The sequence below is a fragment of the Hylobates moloch genome, unplaced genomic scaffold (genome assembly GCF_009828535.3).
Source record: "Hylobates moloch isolate HMO894 unplaced genomic scaffold, HMol_V3 SCAFFOLD_7, whole genome shotgun sequence".
Lineage (NCBI taxonomy): Eukaryota > Metazoa > Chordata > Mammalia > Primates > Hylobatidae > Hylobates > Hylobates moloch.
In genome coordinates this window covers 31,884,664-31,909,409 of record NW_026652282.1, presented here as the reverse complement: position 1 = coordinate 31,909,409, position 24,746 = coordinate 31,884,664, and positions in this window count along the sequence as shown.

Here is a 24,746-nt window from a genome sequence, read left to right as displayed (position 1 = left end):
CATAATCTCTTGTTTTCTCTCTGATTTCACAGCAGAGCAGTGAAAAATTTATCATTGGCCTGCACAGGCCAATTTTAGAACTACATCAGTCTTTCCTTCTTCCTCCAATAAAAACTCAGTTGCTTACCCTTCACCCTATTCATTTACTTCTCTATAGGCACTTACATTTCAATGGGAAAAAAAGAAAATTTTTAAAATTAGAAGTGTTCTCTTTGATTTCAGGCCTCCCTGATCTGGGATAATAAAGGCAGGAATGTGGTAGGTTCATAGGTGCTTTATGGTGGCCATTTTAAGGAGTCCTATTACTGCCTGCTCTACATCTATAACAGGGTGATCTGATCTCCCTTCAAATCCAAATGATTTTCCTTCTGGAATCACCTTTGAAACCTCTGTACTTTTTCCAGTGATATCTGCATTTCTCTAATTACTCTTGGAACTGCTTTTTGAGAACTGCTCTTTCAGAAGGAAGTATAACTCTTAACAAATGTACCACATTATTTTATTTTCTCTTTTGCTACAGTGAATGAAATCTGAAGAAAGTCAAACACTGACTCTTTATTTATGTTTCCCTAGCACCCATCTCAGGGCCCAATATATAGGATATTATATGTGTGCCTCTAATTAAAATAAACATGGTAAAGTTGTAAACATTACAAATTATACTAGAAAGGAAAACAATAATCCCTGCCTTACACCTCCCTCTCCCATCCCCCACAGGCTATTACTTTGAAAACTTCCAAATTTTCAATATGTAATAACTTATTTATTGGTATTTATTGGTTTACCTACTATAGATATTATTTTCTGACTTCTAACTATGAAATATGATTATTTAGTTAAGAGACACCACATGCACCCTTTCTTCCTCCTTAATTTTGATAGTTGCATTGTTTTTGTTCATCCATTATATAAACACTTAGTTACCACTGACTATATATCAGGTCCTACACTAAGGATATATCAGTGAATAACACAAAAAAGTTCTGTACTCTACAAGTTTTAGTCAGTGGGCAAAGAGTAAACACTATAAGTAAGACATCATAGTTTGGAAAGTACAAAGTGCTAAGGAGAATTTTCTCTTCCAACTACAGTTCAATTTCTCTATTGTCTTTAATGTAAAACTTCTTTAAAGAACGAACCATTAGGAGAGATACCTAATGCTAAATGACGAGTTAATGGGTACAGCACACGAACATGGCACGTGTGTACATATGTAACAAACCTGCACATTGTGTACATGTACCCTAAAACAAAGTATAATAATAATAACATTTAAAAAAAAACGAACCCCTTGTCTCCAATGTCTTTGCTTCCAATTTGTCTTAAACTCCTTTTAGACTTTCATTCTTAAGATTCCATAGAAGCTGCTTTTATAAAGGCCAGCATTTACTTTCATATTGCAACATCTAATTATCAATTTTTGGTTTGCACATTACTCAAACCAATAGCAATGTTTGATTTTGTAGAATCACTTTCATCTTTGCTTTTATTGGTTACAATTAGGTATCCTTTTATTGTCTTCCTCTGTTAGTTTCCTCATTTTTAGAGAGTCCCCCTGATATCTTCCTTCACTTTCACTGTCACTTAATTATATTCTCAGAAAAATTCCCTAAAATATTCATGTGTGATCAGCTTTTTAAATTCTTGCATATTCCCAGAACCTTTATTATGCCCTCATACCTAACTGGTGGGTTATAGAATTCTCATTCAAATTTATTTTCCTCAGGACTTTGAAAGCATTGGTCTATCTTTTCCCAACATCTAGTATTTACTGATGAGAATTCTAAAGTACCATTTCCTTTGAAGAGATTTTGTTTCTTTCTTCTCAGGAAACTTTTAGGCTTTTTCTGTTTATCTGGTGATATGAAATAATACAGAAATATATCTTGCATTGAAAAATTTATTTTTTTCCAAGATGGTGTATTAGAGGCATTGCTAGCATACCTCTCCTACTGGAAAGGACAAAATAGTGTGTAGAGATTCACACTGTGAACTTTTTTTCAAGACGTAATGCAGGAACTGAATAGGAATACGGAAGGAATCCACAGGCCCTTTTAAGGAAGCAGCAGGCGGCAGCCTACACTGAGTCAAAGGGCTAAGAATCCCCAGAGTGTGAGGTGGGAGAGAATGCCTCTGGGCTATGCACCCATACCATGGAGCTTGAAAGTCCAGGCCACCCAGGAAGGCCTTAACACTACCCAGTGCTTCTTCCACAGGAGCTCAGCATGGGCACAGCTATTAACAGTCCTTCTGGAGAGCTTCTGGGTAACTGCATCTCCTCAGTAGGAGCACCCTCCAGGTTCAGGCTTGCACAAGAGACAAGAGTCCCAATTTCCCTCTGCTTGGAACATTAACTTTCCTACAGATGAAAAGAGGTACTTGTCTGACCTGAATAGCCAGACCACTGGGACGGCAATGTGTCTGAGAGGTGAATAGCTTTCCTGCTGACCTGGCAGGGGAGCTTAGGTGACCCCAACACTTCCCCTTGATAAGCCCTCAGCGTGACTCACTAAGAGCTCCTCCAGCCACCTCTGTCAAGGCTGGGACCTCTGCCCACCATTGGGTATTGTGTTTACCCACTTGCTTTAGCCACATCTGGTTCTTACCCAGGTATACATCCCTACTGGACTGAAACTTGAACCATCGATCAAGTAAATAAAATACTCAGGAAAAATAAATAAATGAAAAAGTCCATGCCATGAGGGAATGAGATAAGCTTCAAGAGACCACTACCATTTCAACTCCATAGGAGACAGTGAACTTGCTCACACACCAAACACATTGCTTCTACAACCAGCATACGGAAAATCCATTATACAAAGACTCTCTATAACCAAGCAACTCTTACAGCCTTCACCCTTGAAAGCACCATGAACCAAATTAGGCTATAACTATAAGCATTAAAGTGAAATCCTTAAGGGGAAAAAAAGAAATTATTTCTTATTTCTTATTTTTGTCTGACTGAGTTGATCCAACACACCAGTTTTCAAGCCCTGAGATTCTTTGCTCAACTTGATCTATTCTGCTGTTATTACTTCTGATTGTTTTATGAAATTCTTATAGTGAATTTTTCAACTTTAGCCAGTTGGTTTGGTTCTTTTTTAAAATGGCTATTTTGTCTTTTGGCTATTTTGTCTTTTGATTGAATTTCTTAGATTCCTTGGAGTGGGTTTTGACTTTCTCCTGAATCTGAATGATCCTTAATACTGTTCATATTCTGAATTCTATGTCTGTCGTTTCAGCCATTTTAGCCTGGATGAGAGCCATTGCTGAAGAGCTAGAGTAATCATTAGGAGGTCAGAAGATGCTGTGGCTTTCTGAGTTGCTAGACTTCTTGAGCTGGTTTTGTCTTATCTGTCTGGGCTGATATTCTTTTAATCTTCGATGATGTTGTACTTTGGATAAGTTTTTTGCTTTTATAGTCTTTGATGCCTTGGGAATTTTACTGTGGTATAAGTTGGATTCAGTCAACTGGCTTCATTTCTGGATTACATCAGTTGACAAAGATTCAGTTCAGCACTCCTGAGCTGCATGTTTTAACCCTGAGTGGCTGTAACCAGGCCCACAGCTTTGCTCTCTGGCCACTTTAGTTAAGCACCTGCTACGCTGGAGGGAACAAGGTGTTCCCTGCCCACTAGTGACAACATTCTGATGGGGGAGGTGCCAGCAAAAGTGCTTCATCTGAATACCAGCAAATAGGTCTGCATTCATGAGCACATGCCAGCAGTGATGGGGCAACAGGGACCATGTGCACCAGCAGGGGCGGGGTAGAAGTGGTGAGTTCCATGCATGCATGTGTGCTGGCAAAGTGGTAGAAAGAGGCTGCAGGTGGGTGCAATTCATTGGGGACCCATCTGCTGAAGCTCTCTAATGGTTAGACAGGGTCTTCCAGTGAAGGAGCTATGGCCGCGACTGCCAGGAAGAACTCCAGTTGGTCCTCTGAGTCTGCATTGCAAGGGGGCATGGCCAGGCAGAGACCCTGGAAAATACTGGCAGACAGGTGGTGCTCAGATCAGACTGGCCCTGTCCCACAGGCAAGACTGACCTGCTTTATTCAGGTCCAACAGTCAACAAAGGCCAAAGCCACCTAGAGGAGTATGGCGAGCCTTGGGGGATGAGCATCCTGGCAGTGATCCACTGATGCCATTCCTGTGCCAAACCCTCTGGGCTCTGCACACGCTAGAGCTGTGTCCCTGCCACCTCTCTAAGAAAGCTCTCCCTGTTGGCTCAAATGTCTTTAGTGGTCATGGAATCTCCCATGCTAGGATTCCTGAGGCCTGTGGTAAGAGTGGTCCACTCCTCACCTATTTAACTCACCCTTTCCCCAAAAGCTGCTGAGGGCCAGTAATGAGTCCTAATGCTCGGCAGCCCTGTGCTATATTTCCAGCTTCCACCCCCTTCAGACCAGGGTCTACATTCTCCCTCCATCCATTCTCAATGCCTTTCTTCCAAGGATCTGCTCTCAGTGTGCCAGTCTTCTTGATGGTCTGGTCTCTCAGTGGCAGATGCTCAACTACCAAAACAAGGGAAATTAAAAATCACTAAATATTATATTACTAAAATGATCTGCTTATTTTCATATTAGAAAAATTGTATTAAAGTGTACATGTGTGCTGGTATCTCAACACTATATTTTCCTAAATTGTATGGAGCATGGTGTTTAAGGTATAGTTTAAATACAACTGAAATTCTTCATTAGAGAGCAGTGTTGCCATATCTCTTATTACTGTTAGAGAAGAGTCTAATCTGTGATCCGAGGGAAAACAAATACAATACACAGCAGATGTCTCTTGTCATGCCATACACTGGCTCCCTCTTTGCCTTCTTTCATAATTGTAAGGTTCTTGAGGCCCCCACCAGGAGCAGATGCAAATACCATGCTTCCCGTACAGCCTGCAGAACTGTGAGCTAATTAAGCCTCTTTATAAATTACCCTGTCTCAGGTATTTCTTATAGTTACACAAATGGACCAATACAGTGTCTATATCTATCTATCTATCTGCACACAAATATACTATACTATTGGTTTTCATTATATAGTATTCATGTTTGCATAAATAAACATTTTGAAATACAGATTTCCCATTAGTAGTTTAATAAGTAAGCATAGACTTCGTATCAAGGAAAATACAGTAGAAAATTTATTCCTTTTAACTTTTTATTATGAAAATGGTTAGAGAGATGCAAAAGTTGAAGGAATAATACAAAGAACAAACTCATATTTTTCTCCTAGTGTCATAAATTGCTAAAGATTTGTCACATTTGTCTTTGTCTTGTTCTTCTCTTAAATTTTTTTTTTTTTTTTTTTTTTTAGACAATCTTTCTCTTTTGCACAGGCTGGAGTGCAGTGGTGTGATCTCGGCTCACTGCAACCTCCACCTCCCAGTTCAAACAATTCTCATGCCTCAGCCTCCCAAATAGCTGGGACTTACAGGCATGCACCACCATGCCTGGCTATTTTTTGTATTTTTAGTAGAGATGGGGTTTCACCATGTTGGCCAGGCTGGTCTTGAACTCCTGGATTCAAGTGATCTGCCCACCTCAGCCTCCCAAAGTGCTGGGATTATAGGTGTGAGCCACCACGCCCTGCTTCTATAAAGTTTTTACTATTCAATATTGTTGCGGGAAGTCAGGGACCCCAAACGGAGGGACCGGCTGAAGCCATGGCAGAAGAACGTGGATTGTGAAGATTTCATGGACATTTATTAGTTCCCCAAATTAATACTTTTATAATTTCTTATGCCTGTCTTTACTGCAATCTCTAAACATAAATTGTAAAGATTTCATGGACACTTATCACTTCCCCAATCAATACCCTTGTGATTACCTATGCCTGTCTTTAATCTCTTAATCCTGTCAGCTGAGGAGGATGTATGTTGCCTCAGGACCATGTGATAATTGCGTTAACTGCACAAATTGTACAGCATGTGTGTTTGAGCAATATGAAATCGGGGCACCTTGAAAAAAGAACAGGATAACAGCAACTGTTCAGAGAATAAGAGAGACAACCTTAAACTCTGACTGCCGGTGAGCCAGGCGGAACAGCCATATTTCTCTTCTTTCAAAAGCAAATGGGAGAAATATCGCTGAATTCCTTTTCTCAGCAAGGAACATCCCTGAGAAAGAGAATGCATGCCTGGGGGTGGGTCTCTGAACTGGCCCCCCTGGGCATGGCCGTCTCTTATGGTCGAGGCTGTAGGGGTAAAATAGACCCCAGTCTCCCATAGCGCTCCCAGGCTTATTAGGAAGAGGAAATTCCCACCTAATAATTTTGGTCAGACCAGTTGCTCTCAAACCCTGTCTCCTTATAAGATGTTATCAATGACAATGGTGCCCGAAACTTCATTAGCAATTTTAATTTTTGCCTGGGTCCTGTGGTCCTGTGATCTCACCCTGCCTCCATTTGCCTTGTGATATTCTATTACCTTGTAAAGTACTTGATGTCTGTGACCCACACCTATTCACACACTCCCTCCTCTTTTGAAAATCCCTAATAAAAACTTGCTGGGTTTTGTGGCTTATGGGGCATCACGGAACCTACCAACATGTGATGTCTCCCCTGGATGCCCATCGTTAAAATCTCTCTCTTTTATACTCTGTCCCTTTGTTTCTCAAGCTGGCTGATGCTTAAGGAAAATAGGAAAGAACCTACGTGAATATTGGGGCAGGTTCCCCGATACAATATGAAAGTAAGTTTAGGCATCACGCCTTTTTGAAACTAAATACTTCATATTATATTTCTTAAGAGCATATTAATATCCTACATCATCTAGTGTCAAGTGTGAATTCAACCTACTCAATTGTCACAGTAAGTGTAAACTAACTGAAAATCCTGAAACATGGAGATAACAGAGGGAGAGCCAGCCTGAAATAAAAATATAGGCTATAGATAAAACATGCATATATTTTAAGGAGGTGACCCTACTATAAATACAAAATTAATTTTTATTTGAATTTTATGATAATTATGAGAATTTATTGAGAACCAGGTGCTATATTTTACAAATACTGACTGATGCTGCTGAATTGCAGTTGTAATTTTTCAAATATTATCTGGCAAAATCCATTACTAAAAAATTGATTTACTTTTTAGATATGTATCATTCTGTAAATGTTGATATTAAATGTTATATTGTGCCCATTGTGGCATTTGGATTACAGAAGATATTCTAGTTCTCATTATGTTGCATTGGAGTTGCTGGATTCTTTCACAGTTTCTAATGTGGAAACTCAATCTAATACTGGATGGACTCAAGTTATTCTAGCAAATCACAGTTGCACCCTGAGTGTGTATTTGATGGAAGGATAAGGAAAATTTCATTGCACAGTAAAAAAGTATACTTTATCTATGCTTATATTCAATTTATTTTCTTTGATTTCACCAAGCCTACAATTTAAGTTCCTGAGGATTTTACATGTACCGTGAGATAGACAATATGCCATGGGCTTTAAAATAAAAGCATGTTTCTAACATTGGAGGTCTTAACACAGCTTTAAAAATTAATCCTGGCTTCCTTTTATATATCCAGTAACTCCATGCACTCAGTGTCTGAGGGAAAACTATGCTGTAAACATAGTAAACACTGTTTACCATGGTCTGCCTTACCAATATTCACAGAGCACACATTCTGAGAATGGAGAATCTGTGCAAGGCAAGTCATTAATCACACAAACATCAACTCTGCCTATTCTCAGTGCACAAAGACTCCAACTGAAACAAAAATATCGATTTTTGTTTCTCTTTTGTTTTGCCTATTTGCACAACTGATCATACCACCTCACTTCATCATAGAGGTGTCTGCTCAGTCTTATAATTTTGCTCTCAGGAAGGCTGATTATCAAACTTCAAACAACTTCCACTCTGTTAAAGTATGATGGTGCATTTTTTGGAGCAACTCGAATTAATTAAATTTCAAAATCAGTAAATATTTGAATCCTTAGATCACTTGAATCAAACAGAATCAGCATCACAATTTGAAAGATAGATATTTTAATGCAAATGCCAAATTGCTGGCATTTATTTTTCTGACTTGGGTTATATTATTCAACTTTTCATGAACTTAAACACAAAAATGTGGAAAGTTTAATTTTGCAAATATTGTGTTATCTTTAAACTTAATTTTATCTGTACATTGTGCCTAAATAATATTTTTTTAAAAAAACATTAATTTCTTTACAGCATCCCCAGATATGCTAGATAGCAGCCCAAGAATTATCTCAATGCATTCTCACAACAATCCTATAAGTGAAAGTATTATTATCAATTCCATTTTGCAGATCAGGAAACTGAGAAACACAGAAATCAAGGCAAAGCAGCTAGTAAGAGGTTGAGCCGAGAATTGAACCCAGGTTGTTTGGCTTCAGCTTATCTTCGTGTCTACTTTCACAGCTACCTACAGTTTGCCAAGTGATTGTAACTTTTACTGCCGATAACAATTTTAGATAACATTTTACTGTTACTGTTAGTGAAATGAAATAAAATACAGAGATCCTGGATTCAGTGCAGGGCCAGTGCAGTGGGTGAATGAAGTGTTATCTTTTTCAAAAAAACGTGTAATTTACTGTTAGAAAAATTGTTTTGAAACTAACACATAACTGGCTTATACATGACCTAAACCAAACATTTTCAAAAAATTATTGATTGTCCAAAAAATTAAAGAAGGAAAGTAATATTCATATAGAAAGGAAAATAAAGAGAGGGGTTTTTTTTTGGAAAAAAAAAAAAAAACAAAACAAGTTATTTTGTCAAGTGATTGCTTCACAGCAGGGTTAGAATTCCTTTATCTTAATTCTTGGAGAAAATGTAGTTGCTTGTATTTGTGCTGTAAACATCTATTTAAACATAGTCTGGCAAGTTACAATGATGATTATTAGTTTTGAATCCTAAAGCTTTGGAAAATCCTAGCCTACAAATTGAAAGTGAAATTCTTTGCCAAACACAAAAGAAATCAAAGTAAATAAGCAACTCATGTCTTTTGTGGACTGGTTAAGCACTGATGCTTGATTTTATTCTGAGCATCTTCTTACAAGTTGTAACAAATCTTCAAGAATTTATCTGTGCTGGACTTGAATCAATAACTCATTATTTCAGCCACTGGTTCCAGACTCCTTCAACCTTTTAACTGTATTACTCTAACCTTTGTAATTTTTTTCTGCCCTTTTCATCCCTGAATCATTTGGATCTTCCTCTTTTATTCAGTTTATCCAGGTGTCATTCTTTGCAAACAACAACAACAAAAACCCAGCTCATTACAAAGCATTAATTAAATGAAGTATTAAATACACAGTATATATCATGTATATGCAGACATCTACATTTTTTTAAAAAATGAAACTTCAGGTTTTTTTTAAGATCTAAGGGTTTGGCCTAACTTATTTTCTTCCTTCAACTTTTATTTTAAGTTCAGGGGTATCCGTGCTTGATGTGCAGGTTTGTTACGTAGGTAAATGGTGGTTTGCTACACAGATCATCCCATCACCTAGGTATTAAGCCCAGCATCCATTATCTTTTCTTTCTGATGCTCTCCTTCCCCCCACCGCACCCCGAACAGGTCCCAGTGTGTTTTGTTTCCCCATGTGTCCATATGTTCTCATCATTCAGCTCCCACTTATAAGTGAGAACATGGGGTATTTGGTTTTCTGTTACTGTGTTAGTTTGTTGAGAATAATGGCTTCCAACTCCATCCATGTCCCTCATTCCTTTTCATGGATGCATATTCCATGGTGTATATGTAATACAATTTTTTATTCATTCTATCACTGATGGGCATTTAGGTTGATTCCATGTCTTTCCTATCATGAATAGTGCTGCAATGAACATACATGTGCATGTATCTTTATGACAGAATGATTTATATTCCTTTGAGTATATACCTAGTAATGGGATTGCTGGAATCGAGTGGTATTTCTGCCTCTAGGTCTTTGAAGAATCACCACATTGCCTTCCACAATGGTTGAACTAATTTACACTCCTACCAACAGTGTAAAAGTATTTCTTTTTCTCTGTATCCTTGCCAGCATCTGTTGTTTTATGACTTTTTAATAATAGCTGTTCTTACTGGCATGAGATGGTATCTCATTGCGGCTTTGATTTGCATTTCTGTAATGATCAGTGATGTTGAACTTTTTTTTATAGGTTTGTTGGCCACATGTATGTCTTCTTTTGAGGAGTATCTGTTCAAGTCCTTTGCCACTTTTTAAATAGTGTTGTTGGTTTTTTTTTTTGTAAATTTGTTTAAGTTCCTTATAGATGCTGGATATTGGACCTTTGTCAGATGGGTAGATTGCAAAAACTCTTTCCCATTCTATAGGTTTTCTACTTATTCTGATGATAGTTTCTTTTGCTGTGCAGAAGCTCCTAAGTTTAATTAGATTCCATTTGTCAACTTTTGCTTTTGTGTCAATTGCTTTTAGCATTTTCATCACGAAATCTTCGCCCATGCCTGTGTCTTGAATGGTATTGCCTAGATTTTCTTCTAGGGTTTTTATAGTTTTTGGTTTTTCATTTAAGTCTTTAATCCATCTTGAGTTAATTTTCACATAAGGTGTAAAGAAGGGGTCCAGTTTCAATTTTCTGCATATGGCCAGCCACTTCTCTCAATACTATTTATTAAATAGAAAATCTTTTCCCCATTGCTTGCTTTTGTCAGATTTGCCAAAAATCAGATGGTTGAAGGTGTGTGGTCTTATTTCTGAGTTCTCTATTGTGTTTCCTTGGTCTATGTGTCTATTCTTGTACCAGTACCATGCTGTTTTGGTTACTGTGGCCTTTTAGTATAGTTTGAAGTCAGGTAGCATGATGCCTCCAGCTTTGTTCTTTTTGCTTAGGATCGTCTTGGTGGCTATTTGGGCTCTTTCTTGGTTCTATATGCATTTTTAAATATTTTTTTCTAATTCTGTGAAGAATGTCAATGATAGTTCAATGGGAATAGCGTTGAATCTGTAAATTACTTTGGGTAGTATGATCATCTTCACGATATTGATTCTTTCTATCCATGAGCATGGAATGTTTTTCCATTTGATTGTGTCATCTTTGATTTCTTTGAGCGGTAGTTTTTAGTTCTCCTTGAAGAGGTTCTTCACTTCTCTTGTTAGCTGTATTCCTAGGTATTTTATTATTTTTATAGCAATTGTAAATGGGAGTTCATTCATGATGTGGCTCTCAGCTTGCCTGTTGTTGATGTATAGGAATGCTAGTGATTTTTGCATACTGATTTTGTATCCTGAGACTTTGCTGAAGTTACTTATCAGCTTAAGAAACATTTGGGCTGAGATGATGGGGTTTTCTAAATATAGGATCACGTCATCTGCAAACAAAGGTAATTTGGCTTCTCTCTTCCTATATGAATGCCCCTTATTTCTCTCTCTTGCCTGAATGCCCTGGCCAGAACTCCCAACACTATGTTGAGTACGAGTGGTAAGAGAGGGCATCCTTGTCTTGTGCCGGTTTTCAAGGGGAATACTTCTAGCTTTTGCCCATTCAGTATGATATTTGCTGTGGGTTTGCATAACTTATAACTATTAAGAAAATATCTTATATGGATTTTATGTCTTTCCTTGATTTCACTGATTAAATATATCTGAACTGACACACACAACTGAGTAGCTGACTAATCTAAAATCAGCTAATGGCAGTGCTTATAGGATATGCTTTAACTATTTCTGATTGTGCCTCTTTTCTGAACTGAGGGAAATGGTTATGGATTATTATCCACTTCATTTCCTTCTATTTTGGATCCATGTAAAGAGCTCTGCATGGCAAAAAATCTTTAGGCCAGAGTTGTTTTGTGCAGATTTTGAATCTTGAAATTAATTTGGTTAAGACATCACAATTTCAAATATCACGAACTCATATTATTCTGTTAGACGCTCTAAATAAGACTGCATTACTGCAAAACAGAGTAAAAGGAACAATAGTAATCAGTGGATTTTGGAATTGAGGACTCTCTAATCTCAAAGATTATATTCTGAGACTTTTTTCTTTCAACAAAAAGTTGTTCCATTTTTAATTTTCAAAGAATTTCCATTGTGTATTTTCTTCTCACTTCATTGTTTGACTCTGCAACCAAAGGTCAGACTAGCAGAAATGAAGAAAGAAAATGTAAAATCAGAGTGTTTTTATAACCCAGCATGAGTCTGTGATCTTGCAGACTGTCTGTGGAATGCTCTATTGATTTCCAGCAGGCTGACACCCTGAAGCTTAGCTCAATGTGCAAGCCAGATTTATTCTCTTTACCTCCAACTTGTTTTAGCTTTTAGAAACATTGAAATTGGATCTTTAAAGAGTTTACTGCCTCTCCTTTAAAAGGAATCTGCAATTAAGATGGGCTAAAAATGTTACTTGTTTTTCAAAATGCACATGTTCACTGGGTTACTTTTTAATTTCCCTCTCTGTGCCCAAGTGGGTAATTTAAGCAATGGCTAGGGCATCTGTTGGATATTAGTGTTCTACTGCTTACAGTGTTCAATAATAGCAGCATGAGTTTTAGCATAGAAGCAGAGAAAAGCTACAGAATTCCAGGACACTTGGGGAAATAAGAAAACATGGCCTTGTTTTTTAAATTGGCTCATTTTCAATGTTTTCAAGTTACCTGATTTCTGCCATCCAAGATTTATTTTACAAAGTAGCCAAAAAGTAAACAACCATTTGTTAACTACTTTTGCCTTTACATTATAATGCAGATACTTAGCATGGTTATAAAAATATTTTAACTTGTTTGTAATTTAAGTCCCTTCAGAAATAGAGGTTTTAGAGACACTTTGTTAGTGTCACAATAAAGTAAAATTGTGTTAAATATCTGCAAGGAATGATTCCTCATGCCAGGACTCAGCAAACTTTATCTATAAAGGGCCAAGTAGTAAATATATTTGTCTTTGAGGCCCATATAGTTCCTATTGCAATTACTCAACTCTGCTGTTGTAGTGCAAAGCAGCCATAGACAATGCATAAACAGATGATGATGTCTACATTCCAATAAGACTTTAATTACAAAAACAGGCAATTGGCCGAATTTGACCAGTGGGTCTGTGTACCAACTCCTTCCTTATCCTCTTGATAATAAATATTTCATTTATATATGTTGTTCTATAAATGCATTCTTAGCCACATACATATAAATAGTTTAATCCCTCTGATCATAAATGAAAATGATTTACTATATTAAATATCTTATATGCTCTTGGAGAAAATTTTTAACCAAGTGATTAAATAATAAATAAAACATATGGATAAGAATGTTATAAAAATACAGTTGGATCAATATTTTAACAATAGAAATAAATTGTGAACTAATTTGTGGCATCTTAATTTCCCACAACTGGTTTAAGCTACTTTCTGCCATATGGCAGGAAAAAAATAGTAAACTTGACAATAAAAATTATATCAGTATTTTTCAGTTCAAAGCAATCTCTTTTAAGTAAACTAACTCTCTCTTAGGTAAATCTTTAGATTCTCAGGGTATCTCCCAGTTTTCTTTCATATAATGATATCAGTAGGACTGAACAGCAGACAACTGGAATGTTTTCCCAGTGAAAACTAGAAGTATCTCTAGATCAACAGTTGAGTCCTAGTACTTTGTTCTTGGTTCATGGTAGCTTTCTCTATTTAAATCTAAGGCTGGTAAAAGGCTTGGGTGGTTCTCTTGTCATAGATAATTGCAAAGGGCTAGACTACATCCTCTTGCTGGCCAGGCCTTATCTCAGCTTGATGATTTCCACGATGTTGATTACAACTCCAGTGGAACCACAGAGCAGGCGTTTCCAGGCCCTGTAGCCCTCAATCAGATGGGCTCTTTGACCAACCTTGTTCTAGGGAAACCTCCAGCCTACACCATCAATTATTTTATGTAACTACAATATGGCAATAAGAAACTCATGGGTAAGTTCCACATAGTTGTCACAGAGGATCTGCTGGTACTGGTTCTAATTCTTTCTGCCTGAATTTTACTTTTCACACTTCTAGTTTCATTGCAATGTGGGTGCCATGTGTTCACAAGATGCTCACTTTGACATGCTCCCCACCCAGATTCCCAAACTTAATATGGCACAAAATTGCTTCTGAGGTCTGATTTTCCCAGTAATGATTTTGGTTTGCCAATCTACTCATTCTCCTTCCCTCTCTGCAATTCAAAATAGGGATCAGGGCAAGGAAAGACACCAACTCTAATACCTTTTCTTTCTCTATCTCCCTCTCATACATGAAAAAGATCCTCCTTCCCTTTGCTCTGTGATCAGATCTTTGTCTCTGTTGTAGCCTCCTCCTTCTCTCCTTTGTGTTTTATGTAGGCACCATCTACGTATCTTCTTGCACACATATTCCTTAATGGAGAAGCCTTATAAGGTAGCCTAAATTGTTGAAGAGCAGCAGGGAAACATGACTGACAAGAAGAGTAAAAATGTTTGACATATATTCCAAAGCTACTCATTAACATATGGTACCAAATAATACCTTCTCATTTAAATATTTGTAAATGTCTTAAAATTATTTTATGATAAAACTATGCTGTCATTCAACAGATGATGTGAATTTTTCTGCAGATATTGCAGAATCATCTGCAGAATTCACAGAATCCTTGTAAGTGGAAAGTTGATAGCAAGACTCTTAGCACCAAGAGGGAGATTCCTGGGCATGAGTGATCTCTCATCTTTTCAAATACTGTATCCTCTCTCTCTCTCTCTCTCTCCTCACACACACACACATGCACACTCTCACATGTATATTTGTGTATTTATATGTGTGTGTATATATATATAATTTCACTATTTTTTCAAGAAGACAGAATTTTTAGAATTGAAACTCATTATCAAACTTTTAGATTGCTTATTTCTCTATCGTCTTTTCTCTTCATGTTATTTTGGATATTTCATCCCATTTGCTATACAAGTTCTTAATAAACAGACCCCACTCTCAAATACCTCACAATAATGACAAACATCCACAATAAGCATGAAAAATATTTCAATAAAGGTATGCACAAGCTGTCATGCAGTGCCAGTAAGGGAAGTAATCATTCCAGGCTTAGCAAGTACAGAGAAGACCTGGAAAGAGATAGCATTTGGGCCAGGACCTGAACAGAGAAGGGTGACTAAAAGTGTGGCAGAAGAGAAATGTGAAGAAGAACATCGAAGGCAAAAAAGGAGCATGAGTAGGCATATGAGAATTATTCACAGGCCATTCAAGTGAGAGGGAGAACAAGGGAGAGAGAGAGAGAGAGAGAGAGAGAGAGAGAGAGAGACAGAACATTCAAGGGGAAAGGATAGTCTCTTTAACAAATGGTACTGAGACTAAAGGATATCCACAGGCAAAAGAGTAAATTTAGAACCCTACCTCATAGCATATACAAAAGTTAACACAAAACGGATCAATAACCTAAATATAAAAGCTAAAACTAAAAAACTCTTAGAAGAAACCCTCTTGACTTTGGATTTGGTAGTGGATTCTTAGATATAAGCAATAAAAGAAAAAATAGATAAAATTGAACTTCAACATTTTTTTTTTTAAAAAACCCTTTGTGTATCACAGGATATTTTCAGGAAACTTACTAGGTAACTCGTAGATTGGGAAAAAATGTTTGCCAAATTATATAGCTGATAATATATACTACTTGTTAGGGAAATGCAGATTAAAATCACAATCAGATATCATTTCACTTTTTTTTAATGAAAAATAAGAAGTATTGGCAAGGATGTGGAGAAAGTGGAACACTTGTACATTGCTGGTGGGAATTTTAAGTGGTTTGGCCACTGTGGAATATAGTTTGACCATACCTTATAAAGTTAAACATCGAATTATCACATAACCCAGCAATTCTACACCTAGATTTACGCACAAAAATAATTGAAAAACTGTTATACTCAAATACGTGGTATAAATATTCATAGTGTCACTATTCACAGAAGCCAAAAAGTAGAAACAACCCAAAGTTTCATCAATGGATAAATAGATAAGCAAATTGTGGCATAAAAGGGAAAGAAGTATTAATACATGCTATTATACAATGTGGATAAACCTTACAAACTATATTTTAAGTGAAAGAAAACAGACACAAAAGATCACATATTGTATAAATCCTTTATTTTTTATTTTATTTTATTTTTTTTTTGAGACGGAGTCTCGCTTTGTCGCCCAGGCTGGAGTGCAGTGGCGCAATCTCGGCTCACTGCAAGCTCCGCCTCTCGGGTTCACGCCATTCTCCTGCCTCAGCCTCTCCGAGTAGCTGGGACTACAGGCGCCCGCCACCACGCCCGGCTAATTTTTTGTATTTTTAGTAGAGAGGGGGTTTCACCGTGGTCTCGATCTCCTGACCTCGTGATCCGCCCGCCTCGGCCTCCCAAAGTGCTGGGATTACAAGCGTGAGCCACCGCGCCCGGCCTGTATAAATCCTTTATATGAAATACCTAAAATAGGTAAATCCATAGAGACAGAAAGCAGATTGCTGGTTGTCAGAGACTGGAGAAGGGATTAGGGAGTGACTGCTTATAAGACACAAGATTTCATTTTTGTGAAAATGACAGTGTTTTGGAAGTACACAGAGATGGTGATGGCACAACATTGTAAATGTACTAATTGCCACTGAATTCAGCAATTTAAAATGAGTGGATTTCACTGCAAATGAATAAAGAAGGTCCAGACTAAAAATCATTATGTCTGTCTGTGCCATTTGGAACAGAATGTGGATACCTTGGTCACACACGTCTATGCATTACAACAGACTCATAATTATTTTCTAAAGAGAATTTTAGCTGCATTGACTAGGTTCAGCAGAGTGAGGTTGATTGCTTTTTGCTTAATAACAAATCTTTGCTATGCTCTTCAGTTTCTACATTAGGATGTGAGCTCAACATTCACCTTCACAGTTGGTTATGACATATGGTTCACTTCAGACCAAATTGTTGGATTTCAGGTGATACGTAATTGTGACTAGTTATTAATATGTAATTTATGACAAGCACAATACATGTTAAACCAAAGTCAACATGAAGTTATCATAGTTATTTGGTTTCCAATTATCAACTCTGGAAGTTGATACCTCTAAAACTAATACATTATTCTTATTGGTATGCACTCCTATATCCCTGGTGTTATTTACTTTTACAATTTAGGAAATATAATTAAATCTGAATCAGAATCTACCTGTATTTAAACATCTGAATCAAATCACTAATATTGCATTTAACATTGGATTAGGAGAAAAGAGTAAATAATCTCCAAACTATAGCTATATTAGTAGAAAAGTAATCAAAATTGCTACTTTATAGGCATCAATTACTGCTTCATTCATTCATTTCTGAAACTTTAAAAAATATGTAACAGTGATATTTCACATTTAAGATAGCACTCAAAATCAAATACAATGATTTTATATATATATATGAATGGTGTGTGTATAAACATATTTCAAATATGAACTAATTTTTTAAATGTACATATGACAGTGTGACAGAGTAATCAGCAAAAATTTAATTCTCAAAACATATTTGATGGCTGATTATTTAACTATTGTCTATCAACATATACATGAAAATGGAAATATTCACATTGGTAGGAGTAAAGCTCTGGGATGAAGTCATTTCTGACATTAACAAGGCACAAATTAGCAGGTTTAGAATCCAGTTATATTAGTTACATAAGCCAAGCCACCAAACTAGTCTACACATCTAATGAATTTATGACTTTAAATTTTTAACATTGCCTGGAAATTAGTCACTTATTCTTTTTTCTTTCCTTTTCTTTTTTTTCTTTTCTTTTTTTCTTTTCTTTTTCTTTCCTTTCCTTTCCTTTTCTTTCTCTTTTTCTTTTGCCTTTTCTTTTTTCTTTTCTGAGACAGAGTCTCACTCTGTTGCCTAGTCTGGAGTGCAGTGGCACGATCTCGGCTCACTGCAACCTCCGCCTCCGGGGTTCAAGCAATTCTCTCACCTAAGTCAAGTAGCTGGGATTACAGGCATTTGCCACCATGCCTGGCTAATTTTTGTATTTTTAGTAGAGACGGGGTTTCACCATGTTGGCCAGGCTGGTCTTGAACACCTGACCTCAAGTGGTCCACCTGCCTCGGTCTCCCAAAGGGCTGGGATTACAGACGTGAGCCACAACGCCATTGCTAGGGAACTAGTGGGATCATTTGGAGGTAACAAAACACTGAGACTTTTTGAATTACTGGAGTTCCTGCACTGATTCCTTCTCAGAGGAGGGAAATAGCTTTGTTTTTCTTTGTAAATGTGTGGTCATTTCGATGCAGCTTGATTCCATATTCTTCTTTCTCTTGAGGGATTGACTATGGTAAATGTTGTATATAATCAATTGGCTTATTTTCTGGGTGCTTTCAGAGGACCAAGGTTGTATATGGTTTCCTAAGCTGTAGATAGGTACCTGTAGGATTCAGATAGGTATCTGTAGGCTTCAGAGGCATTGCATAGTGGAGGGATATTTGTTTGGTAGTGTAATTCAGACTGCAGTCCAGTAGCTGGTGCTTAAGAGTAAGAGCCAGCAAATATCCTCCTAGTCACTCAACCTTTGAGGTTTTCAGTGCTTATGCAAGCAGCACTCTAAGGAGAGGATGTGAGGGGCAAGAGATAACTCCCTCTCCAAGTCTGTTCCCAGGACTTTGTAACATCTTTTCCATGTATTGGTGCTGTGCCCATGTTTCCTTTGCCCCAAGGAAGGGTTTGGTGGGCTGCACTCCCACCTCCCTTAGGGGCCGTCCCAGCTGAGGGTCAGGTCACCAGGAGACCTGCACGTTCCTGAGGGCTCACTCATCCCCTGTGCTTGCAAGAGTCAGAGAGAGGGTTGTTGGGTATGTCTGCTGGTGTCAGGTAGTGACCTGGGTGAGAGACAGAGTAGTGCAGTAGAGCCCTTGGGTAGAGCAGTGGTATTGTGGGTATGTAATCAGGAAGGCACTCACGGCCCAGAATTTTCAGCCTGGCAGACAACTGTGGGGTCCACCCAGGTCACGCTCCCCTGACCCAGCAAGTCACCCTCTGGCGTCTGCCCCAGGAGAAGGCCATACTGGTTAGGATTATCCCAAGCCTTCTGCATCCAGATCTCTGAACCTGTCCTGATATTCTGGCTGTGGAGCTCTCTGGGGAAGAAGTTGCAGTTGCCTATCAGGCCACATCCTTCCCAGAACAGTCTTGGGAAGGGAGAAAAGCTCAACTCCTACGCTAGCATAGAAATCCACAGCATACTGTCTCCTATGTGTTATCAATGTGGGGGCTCCACCCATGCTCGAGTTCAGGACCCAATCTCAGCTCGATACCCTTGGGTGGTATGCTTGAATCCCAGGGAGTTGGGACTGGGACCATGGATTTGTCCTCTAGCACCTTGGGGTTGGGCAATGGCCATGCTAGGAGGGCCAAACTGCTCCTAGGCCACCAGCAAATCACCCCGGCAGGGCAGTGGGGGTATGCTGTGGGTACTCTCCTACAAGAGCTGCCAGGTGGGCAGTCTTGAGAGGGGACAGCAGGTCAGGGGACATGTGAATCAGATGACCCCACTCTTATGGCAATAGCGGTCCTGCTTTCTTCTGGTCTGGCAACCAGCAGGGAGTGAAGCTGCTGAGTGCAAGATGGAGATGCTTGGGAGATGGGGGCCAATGTTTGAATTTTGCTGTGGCTGCACGGCAAGAAAACCCTTCTAGGCTCCGTGCGGGTTCGAGCTGTTCCTACGCATGATCTCTGGGTGGCTACCGCTGCCAGTTCAAAGGTCTGTGGGGGTTGTGGGAGCTCCTGTGACTAGGACCCCAGAGATCTGCGGCAGGAATATGGTGCCCTGGAGTTCCTTCACTCATCCCTTCTCTTAGATTTGGTTCTGGGCCAGGAGCCAATCCTAGCACCCAACATCTCTGAGCAGACTTTTCAACTTCTTTTTTCATCTATGGTGTCTGTACTACCTGTCTCATTAAGTGTTTTCTCTCGAAAGATCTGTCTGAAGTGTAGTGGTTTACATGAAACTTTGGTTCCTCTCAGTGCAAGAGACATTTCCTGGTTGTGTCTAGTCAGCTATCTTCTGAATTTTTTTTTCTTTTTTTTTTCTATTTTTTTTTTTTTTTTTTTGAGACAGTCTTGCTCTGTCTCCAGGCTGGAGTGCAGTGGCGCAATCTTGTCTCACTGCAACCTCTGACTCCCTGGTTCAAGCAATTTGCCTGCCTCAGCCTCCCGAATAGCTGGGATTACAGGCACATGCACCATGCCCAGCTAATTTTTGTAATTTTTGTAGAGACGGGGTTTCACCCTGTTGGCCAGGATGGTCTCAATCTCCTGACCTCGTGATCTGCTGGCCTCCACCTCCCAAAATGCTGGGATTATGGGCGTGAGCCACCGCACCTGGTCCTTCTGAAAAATTTTATAGAGCGTTTCAACAGCATATGTAATTAAACAAAAGAAAGAAGAAGTGAGTTCGAAGATAGGTCATTTGAAATTACACTATCAGAGGAATAAATAGAAAAAAGAATTAAAAATGGTAAAGAAAACCTGGAGAGCTTATGGGACACTCTCAAGGAACCAATATATGCATTATGAGAGTTGAAGAAGAAACAGATAAAGAAAAAAGGGCAGAAAGCTTATTTAAAGAAATAACAACAGAAACGTTCCCCAAAACTGGAGAGAGACATGAACCTCTCAATCCATGAAGCCCAAAAGCATCAAATGGCTTAAACATAAAGAAATCTTCACCGAGACAGATTATAATCAAATCCTCAATAGTCACACACAAAAGAATTTTGGTAACAGCAAGAGAAATGTTTCTTGTCACATGCAAGAGAACCATGATAAGATTATCAGCATATTTCTCAGCAGAAAACCTGCAGGCCAGGAAACTGTGGGATGATGTATTAAAAGTGCTAAAATATACATACACACAAATACCAACCAACAATACCATACTGCATAAAGCGTCCTTCAGAAATGAAGGAGAAATGAAACTTTTTTAAACAAAAAAAGGTAATGGAGTTCACTACCACTGAACCTGTTCTATAAGAAATCTTAAAGAAAGTTATGCAGGTTGAAACAAAAGAAAGCATGAAAATATTTAAAAGTTTTAAAACTCACTGTAAAGGGTAAGAATATAGTCAAATTCACAATACTCTAATACTCTAAGGGTGGTGCTTAAGAAACGTTTAACTCTAGTATAAAAGACAAAAGTGGCTGGGCGCGGTGGCTCACACCTGTAATCCCAGCACTTTGGAAGGCCAAGGTGGGCGGATCACGAGGTCAAGAGATCGAGACCATCCTAGCTAACACAGTGAAACCCCGTCTCTACTAAAAATACAAAAAATTAGCCAGGTGTGGTGGTGGGCACCTGTAGTCCCAGCTATTCAGGAGGCTGAGGCAGGAGAATCACGAACCCAGGAGGCGGAGCTTGCAGTGAGCCGACATTGCGCCACTGCACTCCAGCCTGGGTGACAGAGAGAAACTCCATCTCAAAAAAAAAAGAAAAAAAAAGAAAAAAGTATTAAAGTAATTATAGCTATGATAATTTATTAATATTTGTGTGGCTATTCAATATACAAAAAAATGTAAATTGCAACATCAATAATATAAAATGTGGAGGGAAAAAGTTAAAATGTAGATTTTGTATGCAGTTGAAATTAAGTTGTTATCAGCTCAAAATAAACCGTTATAGCTATAATGCATTTTCTGGAAGCCTTGTGGTAATCACAAAGAAAACAAAACTCTCGTAGATATATAAAAAATAAAGAGAAAGGAATCAAAGCATAACACTACAAAGAATCAAGTCACAAAGGAAGACAGCAAGAGAAGAAAGGAATGTAAACAACAAACCAGGCAGAAAACAATGAACAAAATGACAATAGTAAGTCCCTACCTATATCGATAATTACTTTAAATGTAAATGTATTAAATTATTCAATAAAACGACCCAGAATTGCTGAATATCTAAAATTGTGAGGTCTAACTATATACTGCCTCCAAGACACTCCCTTTAGTTTTAAGAGCACAGAGTGAAAGTGCAGGAATAGAAAAACATATTACATGCCTATGCAAACGGTAGTCAAAAGAGATCACTAATGGCTATGTGTACGTCAGACAAAATAAACTTTAGGTCAAGAGCTGTCACAAGTGACAAAGAAAGTCATCATACAGTGATTAAGAGATCATTTCATCAAGAGGTTATAATAATTGCAAATATATATGTACCCAACATTGTAGCACCTAAATATATGAAGCAAGCATTAGCAGAACCAAAGGAAGAAATAGACAGTAACACAATAAGAGTGGCAGAGTTCAATACCCACATTTAATAATGGATAGAACATCCATACAGAAAATCAATAAAGAAACAACAGACTTGAACAATACCATAGATCAAATGTACCTAAAAGATATGTACATTTTATTCCAAAGCTACAGAATACACACTCATTCAAGTGCACAAAGAATTCTCCAGGATAGATCATATCCTAGGACACAAAACAAGTCTTAACAATTTTAAGACTAAGATTATATAAATTATCTTTTCTGACCACAATGGTATGAAATTAGAAATCATTAATGAGGGGAATTTTAGAAAATCCACAAATGTATGGAAATTAAACAACATACTCCTGAACACCTGTTCTTGCATAGCTCATGGGTCAAAGAATAAATTAAGAGGGAAATAAAAAATATCTTGAGATGGCTGGGCATGGTGGCTCACGCCTGTAATCCCAGCACTTTGGGAGGCCGAGGCGGGTGGATTACCTGAGGTCGGGAGTTCGAGACCAGCCTGACCAACATGGAGAAACCCCATCTCTACCAAAAATACAAAAAATTAGTCGGGCATGGTGGCGGGCGCCTGTAGTCCCAGCTACTCAGGAGGCTGAGGCAGAAGCATGGCATGAACCTGGGAGGCGGAGTTTGCAGTGAGCCAAGATTGCACCACTGCACTCCAGCCTGGGTGACAGAGTGAGACTCTGTCTCAAAAAAAAAAAAAATATGTCTTGAGATATACATGTCTCAGCATACTCTGACACAAACATAACCCAAATTTATGGAACATAGCAAAGGCAGTTCTAAAGAGAAATATATAGTAGTAAACCTCTACATTAGAAAACAAAACAAAAAAATCAAATAAATAACATAACATCTCAAGGAACTAGAAAAAGAACAATTCAGCCAAACGTAATAGAAGGAAGGAAATTATAATGAAGTTCAGAGAAATAAATAGGGACTAGAAAAACAATAGAAAATACAAATGAAATTAAGTTGGTTTCATTTAATATTTTAATATTAAAATAAGATGCACAAAATCAATAAACTTTACCTATACTAAAAGAAAAAGAAGGAAGACTCAAATGAATAGAATCAAAAATGAAAGAGGACATATCACAACTGATACTACAGAAATATAAAGGATAAGAAACTATGAACAATTATGTGCCAACAAGTTGGATAACTTAGAAGAAATTGATACATTTCTAGAAACACATCACTTATTAAAACTGTATCCTGATGAAATAGAAAATCTGAATAAAGGCCAGGCATGGTGGCTCACGCCTGTAATCTCAGCACTTTGCGAGGCCGAGGCAGGTGGATCACAAGGTCAGGAGTTCGAGACCAGCCTGGCCAACATGGTGAAAACCCATCTCAAATAAAAATACAAAAATTAGCTGGGCATGGTGGCATGTGCCTGTAGTCCCAGCTACTCGGGAGGCTGAGGCAGGAAAATTGCTTGAACCCAGGAGGTGAAGGTTGCAGTGAGCCGAGATCACACCACTAAATTATTAAGATTTAATATTGTTTGCTGTATTGGGTTTTAATTTGGTCAGAACCTGTTGCTCTTTTTTGCTTTTCTATTTCTCTCTTTTGGAATGGGAATATCTACTTTATGCCTGTCTAAGCATTGTATTTTGGAAGCACGTAACCTATTCAATTTTTTAGGCTCACAGGGGAAGGAAAATTTGCCTCAGGATGAATTATTCCTTGAGTCTCACCCATATCTGATTTAGGTGATATTTACATGACACTTTGGACTTAGACTTTAATATTGATGTGAGATTGTGTTAAGACTATTGGGGCTATTGGAATAACATTTTTTATATGAGAAAGACACGAATTTTGGGAAGCCAGGGGAAGAATGCTATAGTCTGAATGTTGGTGTCTCTCCCAAAGTTGGAACTTAACCCCACGTTGATGGTATTAAGAGATGGGGCTTTTGGAAAATGATTAGGTCATGAAGGTTACGTCCTCATAGATGGGATTAGTGCCTTGATAAAGGGGCTTGAGAGAGTGAGTTTTTCCCTTTTACTCTGCCTGCGATGTGAAACTCTGCCTGTCATGTGAACACACAGAGAAGGTGGCACCTATGAGAAACAGATTCTTATCAGACACTGAATTTGCTGGCAGTTTGATCTTGTACTTCCCAGCTTCCAGAACTGTGACAAATACATTTCTACTATTTATAAATCACCCAGTGTAAGATATTTTGTTACAACCTCTCAACAGACTGAGATATTACAATGGTCAATATGTTGTAATCTAGGTAGTAATGGCTGTGTTTCAATGAACAGGTAGTCCAAGGAAATAAAAATTCAGGGACCATATTCAGAGATCCACGTGATCACTCATCATTGCTAAAACGTAAAAGCAACTAGCCTACCTTATTCATTATTGATCTACTACAGAAGGACCTAGAAAACACAAGATAGGATCTTAAATCCTTGGAGATCTAGCGAACTAGCACAATATTGGAAAATTCACAGAACTGTGTTCATTGCTTGAGAGAACAAATGATAGTGAACTTGCAACAGTGTCTTTTT